The following is a 16651-nucleotide window of genomic DNA, read 5'->3' as shown; positions in this document are numbered from 1 at the left end:
CAAATTAACACGTAGCAACTAAGCATGTAAGACACATAAGACAATTAAAACCCTAACTATTACATTTGCTAGCTAGGCACATGACTTCGATAGGTTTTCATTGAATGCTCCTCCAAGACCTATCTATTGCATTAGGGAGACCCTACTACAATCAAAAAGGGGGAAAAGGAATAAAATAATTAAATTCCTAACTATTACAAGCCAAGAGGTGTATACATACCCCATAAAGAATAACTTAAATAAAAAGCAAAAGTAAATGACATAAATAAAAGAAATTAAAGAAAGGCTAGGAAAGCAAAGTAGACATGTATTTCTCACATAGCACGTTGGTTCACATAGGAGAGACACAAAAAGGGATAAAAGAAATTATACCGCCCCCCTTTGAATGGTGTCCAAATGAAAGAGAAATGGTTTCAAAACAATAAAAAGGTCAAGGTACCTCAAATAGTAAAGTATAACAAAGTCACCAAATCTCTCCTAATTGCAATTTGAATGAAATCAAATAATACATAGTTTCCAATAAAGGGATCCGCCAAGGACCCAATTACAAGTATAAATCAACCATTCAAAGCCAATTGAAAAATTTTAGAAAACTTTGAAAGTCCGAGAGCAAGAAAAAGGCCAAAAGCCAATTTATTTCAGAAAATTCAAGAAAATAGGCGAACACAAGCTCATTTGAACACAAAGTTCACAAAATTATGAATTAAAAGCAATTTAAACAAAACAAAGTGGCTAATTGAAACAAACAAACAATGAAAGTTGCCAAAATTAAAGCTATCGAGGACCAAATTGATGAAATTGGAAAATAATTTGGCTATAATGCATTGCTGCGAAAGTCACAGGGACCCAATTGATTAGTTTTCTCAATTTTGTGGGTCATAGTAGCATAAGGCGAAACTTGAGGGGCCAAAGTCTAATCTTAGAAAATTGTTTCATGCACTCTTCATGCAACAAGCGTAAGAAACTTGTTTCTGCAACAATCATTTTTGCCGAAAGCTTTCTGCAGCCCAAAACAACATTGCTACTTTCATTTCCGCAAACAAATGTCAACCTCAACACAAACTTAATCAAAATTCTTTCAAATCAAACCAACTTCATTTCCGCAAACAACTTCAACATTCAATCAAACCAAAGCATAAAAGGAAAATCATGCAAACTCTTAAAATTCTTATGCAAGCCTACGGATGAAACTGCTGCAACAACTTGCTGCATTTTCAATCAGCTTTGACACAATCATGCAATGGAGAAGGGATTATGAGGTTAGCGACTCAACTCAAAAAAAAAAAAAAAACACTGAGAGGATTTGGGATAATGAGAAGGAAAAGAAAACGCAGCTTCATGATGCAAAATCAACATCTCAACAAACCAAAGCAATGGAAGGAAAATCACACCAATGCTGGAGAAAATTCCAGCCAGCATTCGGTAATCAGATTTGTCCATTCTTCCAACAAAGTGATTGACCATAGCTCAAAGGTTTTAAGGACTTCAACATACAAACCCAAACCAATCTTCACCCATCCAATTCCTCTCTACATATAAGATCATGCATCAAGTTAGATGGCCGAAATTTGGTGAGCAAACGTAGGAAAGAAAACTGCCAAGAGAAAGCCAAAGTTTTTTGTACTGCTGCAACAAATGCAGCTTTAACTCACGCAAAAGGAAAAACCAGACGCACAAACCTTCAAACATCACCCTTGACATTGAGAAAATATGGTTGCCTATCCCTTAATACCCCAAACAAGATGATCTGGGCCCAAGAGAAACAAGAAACGTAAAAGAAATGCAGTAGGGTAGAAGCTTTACTATCTTATTTTTCTGATTTCTGATTTCTACAACTTGGCAGCCTGTTAGCCACCACGGATGGTTTTGCAAAGATTTTGAGCACTGCTTTGAAACCCAACATTCATAAGACTATCATTACACATAAGAATCAAGCATGCGGACATAAGAAAACAAGACAAAAAGGGCCAGGAGATTCAAAATTCTGCTGCAAACTTTGCAGCTCATCCCACGGCAAACATTTCATACAAGATTCTAATAAAACTCTTTGACTTATCATCCCAATTCACCTATATAACCAGATTTCCATTTCAACACACAAATCTAAGCCGTAACTACTGAAGAAAGACTCGACCAAGCCATCAAACTCAAATAGAGAAAGGAACAGCTTTTTAGCTCAAAAATGAACGGAAAGAAAGGCGCGGGGAAACAATAGGGAACGAACAATCATGAACATTCAGTCTCGACCAAATCTGGAAACAATCAAGAAGAAGGAAAAACAAACAAAGATTACCTCTTTACTGCTCCTTGGGCTTGAGATTGCAACTGACACTCGCAAGAAATTCCACTCGCTCCACCAGACGTCGAAGGAGATGAAGTTGCAGATTTCGGTGGAGCATACACGAGCCAACGATTCTAGCCTTTCCTTGTCGTTGCTTCTCAATCTCACTCAGCCTCCCTTTTTTGTTTTCACTCTTTCTTCATAGAACTCTCGGTTCTCTCCCTGCCGTCCTCCTCTCTGCTTAGCTCTCAAACCCCCAGATTTCCTTCCTCTAAACTTCAGGCCCTCTTTCTCTCCTTTCTTTCGTTGCTTTTCCTCCCTCTACGTAGCTTTCTCTCTTTTGTTTTTGGCCCCCCCAGCTCTCTCTCGATTTTTCCTCTTGCCCAGCCGTCCCCCCTTGCTGTTTTCTTTTTCTCATTTTCAAACCCCAGTCTTCACGGCCGCCTCCCTTTTCTCTAGTTTCTTTCCGTCAACTTAGCCTTAGCTTTCTCTTGCTCTCTTTGTTTCCTGCTCGTAAACTTCCCTCTCTCTCTGCGGCTGTTACCCTCTTTTCTATTTATATGGGGCATCATAACCCTAAACCCTTCAGTCATTCTTTTCTAAATTGCAGCCTAAGGGCTGCCAGAGTCCTTGCTTGCAAAGCTGCGAGAAACGCAGCACAATGTCGCGTATTATTTTTTATTTTTTATTTTTAAAGTAATTTAACAAAATAATAATAAAAACTAAGTAATAATTTTACATCAAAAATAAACAAACTAAAACAACAAAATTGCCATTTTCAATCTTTTTCTATTTTTCTTTTCAAGAAATTCTATGATAAAAAAAATAAAAATAAAACTAAAAACTAAAAACTAAAAATCGAATAAAACTAACACGATAAAACTAAAAATAAACAGTAAATGAAATTACACCAAAATTTTGGTGTCTACACTCGAATTACTTGGCTTACTAGAATTACTAGAGTGTCTTGGAAGCTCACTGGACTGTGTAGCTCAATTCCACGGTTTTGTTTTCCTTAACAGGGGTCGAGACTAAGAGTGCTCGTGAATAGTACTAGATTATTTTCTTTTAAAGATTTTAAGTTGTATTATAGTGGATGGCTATAGTACATATTCCGCTGGGTTGTATTTAAGCTTGAAAGCTAACTAATTGTAAGCGTGAGATATTTTGGAGCACTTTAATTGTGTATTGCAGTTATTTGAAATATTCCGAATTTTTGAATTATGGATTGTACCGAGTCCTGGCGAGAGTTGGGCAGGTGTCCCGCCGATACCCTTGGGTTCGCCCTTGGGAGAAGTGGAGGCATCACAGTTGGTATCATAGTTTAGGTTTCAGATCTTTGTAGTGTATCCTAGACTTAAAAGTTTAGGATGCTGGACTGTGGAATTGGTTTGAAAGTTAAGTGACCGCTTGTAGGGATGAAAATCAGAACCGCTTCGCGTGGTATCTGCGCGGGGTAAACTTGGACCAAGTGGTGTTATGGTCCCTATGATGTGAATGAGAAAAAGGCTAAGTGTTCTTCTAGAGTGTAAACTGTGAATCATAAATGTGATAGGTATAAACCTTTTATCTTGATATTTGGGAAAAATTTTGATGTTTATGTTAGGTAGAAATCTCAAATATGGTGATTTGCTCTTGGGACCGGCCGGCTCGAGTTGTGAATTACCTTATTTCGGATTCTTGTACCCGAATACTTAAGAGTTGAGGGCAATCTCAAGAACTTGAGATCTCCATTTGTGGAGAATAAAAATGAATCGATATTTCACGTGAATAGTTATGGGAAACCAATAATCGTTTGGCTAAGATAGCACAATAACTAAGAGCGGCAGGTGAAAGATCGCAACCCAAAAGATCCTTGTATTGGGATTGAAGTTGAACATGTTAAGGAACGGGAATCATCTAATTCCAATTAATCTAGTGAAGCACTACTTGTGATCTTTTGCAGTGGGACGATGGGAGTAGAACTTAAGAGTTTGTGCCTTGGAGATGAATGTACTTTTGATAATCACGTGTTTACTTTTGTTTACTGACTTTGACTTGGTATGAACTTTATTTAACTATAACTTGTGTTATGATTTAATGAACTCTAGTTTGTGTTTGCTTGCTTAATAATAATGTTATTTGTGTAAGTGATTTCTTTGTCTTTAAAAGTTGTTACTGGTATGTGTGGAGTTCAATTATGGTTTAGTGTGAGATTTATGCATATGCATATAGATTAGCTGTGAACATGGAAACTAGAGGACAACGGAAGGGACATCAACGTAGACAACCTCAAAATCAAAGAGTGGATAATGGGTCTGATATTGATCAAAATGCTGAGCCAATGGCTGGGAGAGGAGATGACCAATTAAGATTATCAGGGGGTTGGATAAGGAAACCAACGTGAAAATCAAGAGATAGGGGAGGATCGAGTTTTGGAGCGGTTTCAGAAATTCTTCCCGCCTAAATTTTATGGAGGCCTGATGCAGAAGTGGCTGAGAATTGGTTAGAGAATATAAGAAATATATTCGATACATTGGACTACACAGAGGAAAGACAAGTCACTTTTACTATATTTCAACTTGAATGAGCGGCTCGAGCCTGGTGGAATGTTATAAGAAACAAGTGGGAAAGAGATCAAATTCCAAGAATTTGGCTAAACTTTGTACGTGAGTTTAATCAGAAATTTCTTCCTCCACTTGTCCAAGAATAGGCAGAAGACGATTTTATAAAGTTTCGTCAAGGAACTTTAAGTGTGGCTAAGTATGAAACACGCTTCACGAAATTATCTACATATATGCTCCAGAATTGGTGGTTACGGAATGGAAGAGAATAAGACGGTTTATCTAATGATTAAATTTAGAAATCCAAGATGCCCTTGCCGCAGCACAGGTTGAAACATTTAGTGATACTCTCGAGAAAGCGCAAAGGGTATAGAACACAAAATCCCAACTGAGAGCTTTTCAAGCGAAGAAAAGATATGTATCTCATGGACCACTAAGAGAAATTGGACCACTACCCAAAGTTAGAAAAGAAGTGGATGGAGTTAGACTGTCACTTCCTTCACCACTCATGATAAAGGAACCAAAAGGAACTATGTCACGAGGAGCTCCAGTACAGATACAATCAAAGAAAACCTCGCAAGTAAGTCAAGTCACAACGCCTCGTCCGACCTGTGGATATTGCGGAAGGACGAATCATACCGAAGAAAATTACTGGCTAAAGGGGCAGAAGTGTATCGAACGTGGGAGCACCAACTATAAATTTTACAACTGTCTATGGAGGTATCCACGAGAAGCTACTACTTCACAAGGAAATAGAACTGTTCCTCGACGAGTTAATGGAGGAGGAAACCGACCAGTAGCATCTGCAAGAACATATGAAATGATCACACAACAGGGTTTAGAGTTATCTGAAATTACAGAAGGTATGAATTTCGTGAACGAAACTTTTTTTAAGGAGGGGAGGTTGTGAGAATCCGAAATTTTCATATTTTATTTTATTTCACTGGCTTAATTAATTATTTACTCACCCGTTTTTTCTGAATATTTTATTCCAATCGCTTTATACACAATTACATGGAACTATGAACAACAAGTATTTTAAAAGTGCCTTGATTCAAAAATTTATTTTTGAAAACTCGTTTAGAGTGAATAGTGGATGCGCATTTGGAGACAATAATCGATTCGAGAATACAATAAGTTTGAAAAATTGGAGACTTGTAAATTAGTCTTGAAATAGGTATTTTTAAGTTTAAATGCTCAATTATTAGTTAGTGATACTATCGTTATAAGAAATTCTTGAAAATTCCGCTTTATTGCGCAAAAATCGGGAGTATGAGTTTTTACGCACGCGATTAATTGAGGGGCATAAGACCTTTATTTTGGGACTATTTCGAGTGACTAATAATAATATGAATGAAAGTACATTAGAGGTTTAGTGCACAAGTGAAACAAACCTGAGAGGAATCGGGCACGAAACATGCGCTCACGCGTATTATTTTAGTGGACATTCCTGAGCAATTTTGGGCCACAAGTTTTAGGCTTACTTTAGAAGCTTTAACATTAGATTTTCACCCTACCTTTCTTCCTCAAACAGCCGACCAACAAGAGCAAAGAAACTACCAAAAATTCCCCTTCATTTTTTGCTTCAATCCTTCATCAAATCATCTCAAAATTTACACACAACACTCAAATCACTTGGTGATCAAGCCAAGCTAGGAAAGGAGCTCCATCTCACGATTTTTTTCAGCTTCAAGAGGCCGAAATTTTTTGCTCTGTTCATCAAGAGAGGTAAATAACGATCAACTACCAAAATCTTAGTTTGTAGAAGTTATATTGAACTCATGAGCTCGTGGATTCTCATGGTAGCTTTAAATTGTTAGAAATTTGATGAGTGGATTCTATGAACTCCCACTATGGCTTGATGGGCTGATTTGATGAGTTTTGATGTTATTAATGTTGGATTAGTGCTTAATTAAGTAGAAATAAGTGATATTGTGGATGAAAGGTCAAAGGGAGTGAAGATGGAAAACTTTCCGTTTCTGCCCCAGTAAATGTCCCTGACCCTTAGAGCAAATTTTGTGGTTCTATTGACTTGTTTATAATGTATACATGTTGTGTGGGTGGTGTAGAAAGTTCCATCAAAAAATGTCATGATTTGGTTGACCAAATGATGTGTTTTCGGAAGTCAGTAGAAACTGGAAATTTTCCCGTAACTGCTCTGACAGTGTTTATTTTTTTGGCTATAACTTTTTACTCTGATGTCGACATTGAATACCGTTTGCGGCACTAGAAACTAGACATTCCCAGCTTTTCAACGGTATAAAATTCACATCCTGGTTCCACCTGAATAGTCCATACCAATCGTTTCAACATGACTGTCCTGTTTTACGTATACACTGGGAGCTCTGTTTTGAGCAGCGAATTGGTACCCAAATATGAGCTAGTTGTGGACAGTTTTTAAAATGATTTCTTCTGAGAAATTTTAGCCTTATGAATTTATTTTCTAATTCCACCAACCATTCTCAATTCCAATTTGAATTGAGTGAGTTATGGCCAGATTTTGAAAATGTGATAAAGCTAGAAATCTGGAAAAATCCCTTCCTTCATGTTGGCTGACAGGTTTAGCTTGATGAGGGAAGCTTTGTTTTGAAATTCTTGATGTCCATTGTTTGTCAAGTACTTATCAAATGTTTCTAGAACACTAGTTTCACAAATGAACCAAATTGGACTGATTTCATGATACAAAGTGTTTGAAAAGGAAAGAGAAGCTTGAGTTGGCAGATTTGCTTCAGTCATCTTGTTAACTGCCTTTCCAAGTGAGTTTTTGTGTGAAATTTGATAGAGATATAGTTCATATATGGAAGTTTTAGTGTACCAAAATTGGTGTTATTCTAAAACCATTTTGATACCCAAACGATGTCCCAAAATTGCTCTTCAAATCTGGAAACTTTTTCCTTTGCTTTTGGTTGAATGGTCAAATCTGATTTGGGAAGTTATATTTCGAAAACCTTGATGTCAATTATCTCTAAATTGCTTATTGGATGTTTATGGAATCTTAGTTACACCATTTGAATTAATTGAGGTTGATGGTGTGGACTAAAGTTTTAAAAAAGGAAGGAAACGTGAGAAGGTAGATTAGCCTTGGAACATTTCTTGAACTTTAGTTGTTTTAATGACTGCCTTTTCGTGGGAGTTTTTGCATGAAACTTGGTAGAAATATTGTTCACACATGAAATACTTAGTGTATCAAGTTTGGTGTATTTCCAATGCCAAATCGATGGCCAAATGATACTTCAAAGATAGCCTTTCAAACCTGGAAAATGACAGAACAGTTTATAAATTGCGACCAACTTTGAGCTGCTATATTTTGACACTCAAAACTCTGATTTCGATTCCATTTGTTGTGTTTTAAACCTTGATTGGAATTCTAATTGAGGTACAAATTTCAGAGGCCAGTTCATTTCTTGTGAATTTTGCCGAATTTTTGAAGTTTGCCAAACAAACACGACTAAAACTGTCTTGCCTGTTCTGATCAGCCTCTTTGAGCTGAAAAATGATTGTTGTCTGATTTGAATCTTAGAAAAATATCTTCCAGAAACTTTTAGTATTTTGAAACAAGACTCCAACGGTATAATATTTTCCATTTTCTGACCTACTGAGTGCAAGATATGATTTTTCTAACTTTGACGCACAAAACCGAAATTTGCTGATTTCTTAGAAATTGAAATTTTGGAAACTTGACTTCTTATCTTGATACTAATCTATTGTTTTGAACCCGATTTCGTAGAGGATATGAGTTTCCTCAGTAACTTTAGAATCCACACTTTTGAATCTTAACTTTCGATAAAATAAAATCCTTATGAAGACATTGTCTTGAATTCTAAAGCAAGTATACATTCTTTCTTGTTTGATAAGGAATTTGTGAAATTGTGAGGGTGATTATTGGTCACTTTTCTTCAGGCGATCAAGAAGGTCTCGAAGAGAATCCCGAAGTGGATCATTGACGACTTTCTTTATTCACTTATTTTGGTTGGTGAGTGTTCCATATAGGAATACGTGATTCGAATAGTTTCATGACATGTTTACTCCATGGTCATTATGTGTTTAATTGTTAAATGCTACCGATAATTGTTTCGATGGACTTTTCCACCATTTTGAGTCGAGTGTGCACCTTACCGCACTCGTTCTCACTTAAGTAAAATGTACTTGAATTATTCGATATGAAATACTTGAAATCCATATTTACGTGAAGTGTTTCAATAATTAATTATGCTATGGTTGCATAAGTCGATTGAAGTGAATCTTGTCGACTCTTAAGTGGTAAAAGTGGGAAACAACCAATAGACGACCTACTAAAATGATAAATCTCACCGTTTACCTGATTATTTACTTGATTACCTGCTTATTTGATTACTTGACTACTTGATTATGTGATTACCATAAATTACATGTTCACGTGAACTTTTCCACAGTTTTACGGCGAGTGTGTATTTTATCTTACTCGACCTACAAAATTGATAAATTTTTACCGTTTACCGATTTACTTGATTACTTGTGTATGTTGTAAGTTCTAAGCTGAACTGGGCCCTGCCCTTGGTTACTGACCTACTCGAGCCAGGATTGGGTTCAGTCGGGTAGGTTGGAACCCTGGGACACCGTTTCGGTATACTCGAGTACTACCACTGGAGGGATAAGGTGATGGCCAGACAAACCGAGGGGTTCTGAAGTTATAAGGTGCAGTTGACGGAAATGGTTCCACTGGAATACCGTATCCTTCAATGTGTCTTTATTTTGCATAATGATAACTGTTTCGTGCTATGGTGCCAACGTACAACCCTGAGCCATACCTGTGATATGCTCCAATTATTCGTACAATGATAACTGTCTCATGTTAATGTGTCAATATGTAACCTTGAACCATACATGTGGTATGCTCGAATTACTTGGCTTATTAGAACTACTAGAGTGTCTTGGAACCTCACTGGGTTGTGTAGCTCATTCCACATTTTTGTTTTCCTTAACAGGGGTCGAGATCAAGAGTGCTCATGAATAGTACTAGATTGTTTACTTTTGAAGATTTTATGTTGTATTATAGCGGATGGCTATAGTACAATTCCACTGGGCTGTATTTAAGCTTGAAAACTAACTAATTGTAGGTGTGAGATATTTTGGAGTACTTTAATTATGTATTGAAGTTATTTGAAGTATTCCGAACTTTTGAATTATGGATTGTACTGAGTCCTGGCGAGAATTGGGCAGACGTCCTGCCGATACGCTTGGGTTCGCTCTTGGGAGAAATGGGGGCGTCACATCCTTGTCCTCAAGGATTGTGTTTGTAACTGAAAATTGGAGAAATGTAACATTCATAGAAATCTTGGGAAACATCTTGGTCAACCTCAAACAATCAAAATGCAGCTTCATATGCTTCTAATACTGGTTGCTTTCTGAATGGCATTGTGCTACTCAAAGTCAAGATGCAATAGGGAAATCTCTTTGATCTCACTCTTCCATAACTCTATCAAATGATGTTTTCTAAGTTGGAACAACTCCTTTGCAACATACCGTTGTAGCCAGTCCATAACCTCATTCCATTTCTGAATTTTGAGCTTTAAGTTTTCTAACTTCTGCATATATTGCTTAAAGAGTAAATGTGAAACTTTGGCTGCAACAATTCCCTCAAACTACCAGTGCCACCCTTAAATGTAGTCATACACTCAATCCAGGGTCTACTGATATTTTGGTTAGTTATTATAAGAAGCTGCCCAACAATTACCAGGTCCTCTAGGAACTTACTTGGCTTCAGCATTGTCAGAACCAATTGTAATGAACTTGATGGAAAGATTGACAAGAAGATTTAGCTTAGCTACTGAATCTACAACTTTGGACAATAGAGATAGAAAGAGAGAAAAGAAGAAGTGACTTAACCATCAAAGACAAGTTTCCAATACCTATCATTGATGACCCGCTTGATGAACTATATGGAGCAAAATCCATTGGATGAACTATATGGAGCAAAATTCTTTTCCAAAATCGACCTGAGAGCTAGTTATCATCAAGTAAGGATGCACCTTGCTAATATACACAAAACAACTTTCAGAACACGCCTTGATCTCTATAAGTTCACTGTCATGCCTTTTTGACTCACTAATGCCCCAACCACTTTCTAGAGCCTCATAAACTCTATCTTTGAACCTTACCTGAGACATTTTGTCCTTGCTTTCTTTGATGACATCCTAGTATGTAGTCCAGATTTGAACTCTCATCTCAACCATCTCCAAATGGTACTTAACACCATTGGGGGACACTCCTTGTTTGCCAAGCTGTCCAAATGCACTTTTGGCCAGTCCCAAGTAGAGCATCTTGGCCACATTATCAATGGTGAAGGAGTGATGGCAGATCTTGCAAAAATCAAGTGTACGGTGGAGTGGCTAGTACCTAAATCAGTTAAATCATTGAGGGGATTTCTTGGGCTCACTAGATACTACAGACATTTTGTGAAGGGTAATGGATTGATAGCCAAACCGTTAATAGAACTACTGAAGAAGGATGGATTTTCATGGAACTAGGAGGCTAAAGTGGCTTTTTAGAAATTGAAATAGATGATCAGCAGCCCAATTTCTCTGAACCTTTTATATTGGACACAGATGCTAGCCATAAAACCTTGGGAACAGTATTGATGTAGAAAGGGTGGCAAATTGATTTTCTTAGCCAAGCTCTTGGACCAAAAAATCAGGGACTATCAATATATGAAAAAGAATTCCTGTCCTTGATCACAGCAGTAACTAAATGGAAGCATTATCTTCTTAGTTCTCATTTCATCATTAGATCTGACCACTAGAGCTTTGAGTATCTTGTAGAGCAAAAGATTTCAACACCTTTTCAGTAGAAATGGCTCACCAAACTGTTGGGTTCAGACTGTGAAATATTGTAGGAAAAAGGGAAGAAAAATCTGGTAGCAGATGCCTTGTCCAGCCAATTGATTTTCTTAGCCAAGCTCTTGGACTAAAAAATCAGGGACTTCAATATATGAAAAGGAATTCTGTCCTTGATCACAGCAGTAACTAAATGGAAGCATTATCTTCTTAGTTCTCATTTCATCATTAGATCTGACAACTAGAGCTTTGAGTATCTTGTAGAGCAAAAGATTTCGACACCTCTTCAATAGAAATGGCTCACCAAACTGTTGGGTTTAGACTATGAAATATAGTATGAAAAGGGAAGAAAAATCTGGTAGCAGATGCCTTGTCCAGGAGAGGGTATGAGGATGAGGTGGGTGATGCGGTGGGAGCTGTCAATATTATCTCTATAGCTAGGCCATCATGGCTAATGGAAGCTACTGACAGCTATAAAGGGGATGAAAAAACTATAGAACTCCTGAGATCACTAGCTATCTACCCTATTGGTTTGGGTTTTATCCCACCAACTGTTATTTTTGTTGGATTTGGGTTTTATCGCCCAACACACCCTGATGCTTGTTCTAATTATACTCTTAAAGGAGGAATACTGATATAAGGGGAGGATTTACATTGGTTGCTTTGATACCAATTGTCAGAACTCAACCTCCACAAGAAGATATAAGAAATACTAGTTGAAGAAGAGGAAGCAAAGGAAGAACCGAGGGAAAAGGAAAGGAGAGAGAGAAACAGAGGAATTAGAAATGACATAGTGTTGACTTGAAAAATCTCATATTGCTTGCTGGCTTCCAACCATTTACAACTATTTATACATGTTTATCCTTAGTAATCAATCAAAAGCCCTCTACTAAACTACAATATTATCAACTAATTATATGGATTATATAATATATTTGGGGTCATGACAAGGTGTTATTTCATGTATTATGTCTTCATGCTCACAAAATTTATCTAAAGCTAAATATTCACCCCTTCTATTAGATATAATTCTTTTCATTTTCTCATTAAGTTGATTTTCTACTTCAAACTTATAAGATTGATTAGTGTTTATTTTACATATTTTTATGTGTGTTTTTGGTATGTTTTTAGAAGAAAGTATTGTATTTTAGTTCCTCTGTAATAAATATTTCCTCAAAGTGCTTAGATTATGGCCAAGACATGTAATTGATTGGTTTAATGCATAATCTAATGTGTTTTTGAAGGATTTGGTTTATTTGATACGGATCCAAAGTGATCGATGCTTGTTGGAAGTTGATGTCAAACAAGGCTCAGGTCAAAGAAGGGAAAGATCGAAGGTACACGCAAAATCAAAAGGCAAAAATACAGGGAAAATAGATCTAAGTTCGGATCTGTACTGAAACTTGAGGATCCGATCTCCAATAAACTTCCATAGCCAGAGGCCTTATTCGAGAGGATGATCCGATCTCGGATGCTCCTACTATAGGTCTCAGATCCTAAAGTGTATAAAATATAAAAATAGAGAAAAATGAAATCCAAGGGACATTTTGAAAGATCTGACCTCGGATCCTAGCCTCGAATCCCAATTCCGGCTATATGACTTGTAGAAGAACTTGTAGATTTTTCACACTTGCTTTTTGACTCTTCTCTCAGAGAAAATTTCTGCTACACATGCTCAAAAAAACTCTAGAAGAGTGAAAGGGAAGCTTTATGTCATGTCATGAACCACATTTTGACTATTTTAACATTATATATGTAAGAATTGATAAGTGCATATTTTACATGTTTTAAGTGTGTTTTATTAGTTAGTTATGGTATGTTTTATTTAGTTTTATAACTAATTAACAAAGTTTCTAGTGAAAATATGCATTTTGTGGTTTAAGTGATAAAAATTAATTTTCTATGGATTTTAATGTTGAAAATGTCATGTTTTTGTAGGTTTAAGATTCAATCATCAAATGGAATGAATTGAGAAAATAATTGGATGATTGATGATGATTTGAAGTGATAAAAAGAAGACATGAAGTGCAAAATACTCAAAGGATGAAATGCAAATTAGACAGCTTTGATATCTTGTGGTATTTTGACTATATGTTGAGTTACAAGCATCGGATTGAGGTGATTTTAGAACCATTTTGAAGCAAAGAGATAAATCTACATTGGGTATGAAGACATCAAAGCCCAGTTTAGTCATTTTCATTGACAAAAAGTTAAAATGCAGAAGTGCATTTTCGTGGTCGAAAGCTAAAACAAAATTCTGACCAATTGAGGGTATTTTGGTCATTTCTCGATCCACAGAACTCTAAATTGGATGATTCTTAATGCATTGAAAAGCTAACTCAAAGGGTTGTATAAGGGCAAATTCAACCTCCACCATCAAGAAAATATCAATTGAAGTTGGACCAAACACAGAGTAAGGATAAATTCTGCCCAGAAAGTGCAACCTGCAAAGGAGAAAATGTGGGGTGCAATATGCGACCTAAGGTCTCGTGTTCCAGTTTTTCTGGTGCAACTTGCTCTGCAACTTGTTTTGTATTCACACAATCTTTCCAACTCATCTACAACTCAGAATTCCGGTTATATCTGACGAAGAAGAGTGTGGAAACTTGGAGAACAACTCTTGGTGAGTTCAAAAGCCAACTTTGCCAACTAAGAAACAACTCACCTTGTGTGAGGACCCAAAATTTTTTTCTTTCATTTATTTTTACTAGCTTATCTATTTATTTATTTATTCATTTGCTCCAATTAATTTATTCCATTAATTTTAATTGCATCTGCATGGTTCAATGCCTTATTTTATATATTTTTTTAACATGTTTGCTCTTAAACTTAATTTTCCTGTCGCCCAATTTGTGAAAATTTGAGAAAACACATTTTTCGAGATAATATTTGATCTGAGAGTGCAGTAGTTTTAGAGAATTAAGGATGATCAATTGTAGACTAAGAAAAGTTAATTGAGAGATTAGAGGTGAATGAGTTGAATTAACCTTAATTAGAAGCACTAATGGACTACTGTTCAGATGTTGACTTTTATACAAAAGGATTAGCTTTATGTCCCATCTTTCCTTCATCCTCTCACATCACAAAAATAAAACAAAATTCCTCTCTCTTCTTCCCTCTCATGGCCAAACCTCCCTCCCCTCTTTAGCCAAGAAAAATTTCATCTTCATCCTCTCCAATTTGCTCACTAAACTTGCTCCAACCTGGGTCATCTTCAAACTTGGTAGAAGACTTGGTGGAGGGAAGATTCTTGGATATTTGGTGCTTGGTTTCTTGAGGTTTTACTTACTACCATTGGAGGAAGGTAAACCCTCCAAGCTCCCATTTTTCTTTCATCCTTTAGCTAATTTTAGCTAGATAAACTTGGGATTGTTGATGGGTTCATGAACCTTGACATTAGGTAGCATGTGTTGAGGAAGATTATTAGGTAGTGGCCTTAAGGATTTCTTGCTTGTTGGTTGTTGTTTTGGTAAATTCTAGCTTGGTTTTGGTTTGAAAGTTTGGGAGGAAAAATTTGGAGAGAAAGAAGTAGCAAGGCTGTCCGAATTTTTTATGGAGTGTTTCCAGTACAACAAAAAAATCCTATTATAACATACCTATAAGGACACTTTTTTTAAAGTGTTATTTTACATCTTTTATGAAGACATAAAAAAGTGAGTGTCATAATAAACTAACATGAACCAAGTACCATTGCTCTTTGTTTTATATTTTTTTTAAATTGAAAATTTTGATATGTCAAATTAGAATAGCTATTAGGGTATTACTTGTGAATATCAGCAGAACTAATAGGAAATTGAGATGGAAACGACGTAGTTTTGTCACTGGTATAAAAGAAATGGTGAGAAAGCGCAGGGAAAAGAATAAAGAACGCGGCAAAGAAAATTTTCCCGCTTCACTAAAAGTTTGCCCAATACCTTTTTTGAAAGCTCCGCCTCTCACAATTCACACCAAAAGTTCCACCAGTTTCTTCTCCAAAAGTTCACAATTCACAACAAAAAGTTTGCCCAATACCTTCTTCTCCAATTCACACCAAAAGGAATTACCTTGCTTTAATTTCGAAATTTGTGGTTAAATTGATGCAAAAAAAATGCTTGCTACATGCTGGGTTACGTGTGTGTAAATTATCTTCCAAAAATCACTTCATTTGAATGAGTTAAAGTTAAGCTTAAGGGAGGAAAATAAACCTGAAAATTTTTGAGCAAGGCAGCTGACTAGTGTGCACTAAAGAGAGTGTAATTCTTTGTATAAGAGTCAAAATCATGTGCTATTTATGGCATGTGAAACTAGACTCCAAGGGCTTTCTAACAATATAAAATACACATGCTAGTTCATTTTCTATAAGTTGCAGTGAACCGAAAAAATTGGCTGTTTTCTCTTACTGTTTTGATCGCGAGACAAGCACAGCTACAGTTTGTAACTCGATTTCACCCCTATTACAAAATGAATTTGAGGATAGTTTCTTCTGGTGATTTTTAGTATTTTTAATCTAGTTTTCAACACCATAAATCACACTAATTTTAAACTTGTGTAGCCTTAGTTATGACCTGAATTAGAAACTGCATTGGGTGTTCCAAAGCTGGAATTTCGTGTTTCAGGTTTCAAAAACCAGCTTACAAAAAACTGCTATATCTTGGTGTAGAAAAATCCAAATTGAGTGTTTGAAACTAGACTTGGAGTTCTTTCAGTGCACTACAGGCAAAATTATATTTGGAGGCATAACAAAATGATGGAATAGGGAACTTTTAGAGGCACTTTGACTATTGAGGCGCACACATGAAATGTCTACTAAACTACCCGTTTGGAAAAGGTTGGAAGCGCTTTTTAATGCCACGTTTAATGAATTTGATGCACTCACAATTGCCATGATAGAAATCGCAAATAGGCACAAACCAATGTCTCTAAAGATGCACTATAAAGGCGTTTTACTTGGTATCATTTTTGTCCTTTTTAGGACACTTGTACATGTTACAAAAAGATGTTTGTCTAGGCACAATGAAGTGCATTATATACATTAA

The sequence above is a fragment of the Coffea arabica genome, chromosome 8c, assembly GCF_036785885.1.
Source record: "Coffea arabica cultivar ET-39 chromosome 8c, Coffea Arabica ET-39 HiFi, whole genome shotgun sequence".
Taxonomy (NCBI): domain Eukaryota; kingdom Viridiplantae; phylum Streptophyta; class Magnoliopsida; order Gentianales; family Rubiaceae; genus Coffea; species Coffea arabica.
The sequence above is the reverse complement of the archived record's forward strand: the minus strand, read 5'-3'. Positions refer to the sequence as shown.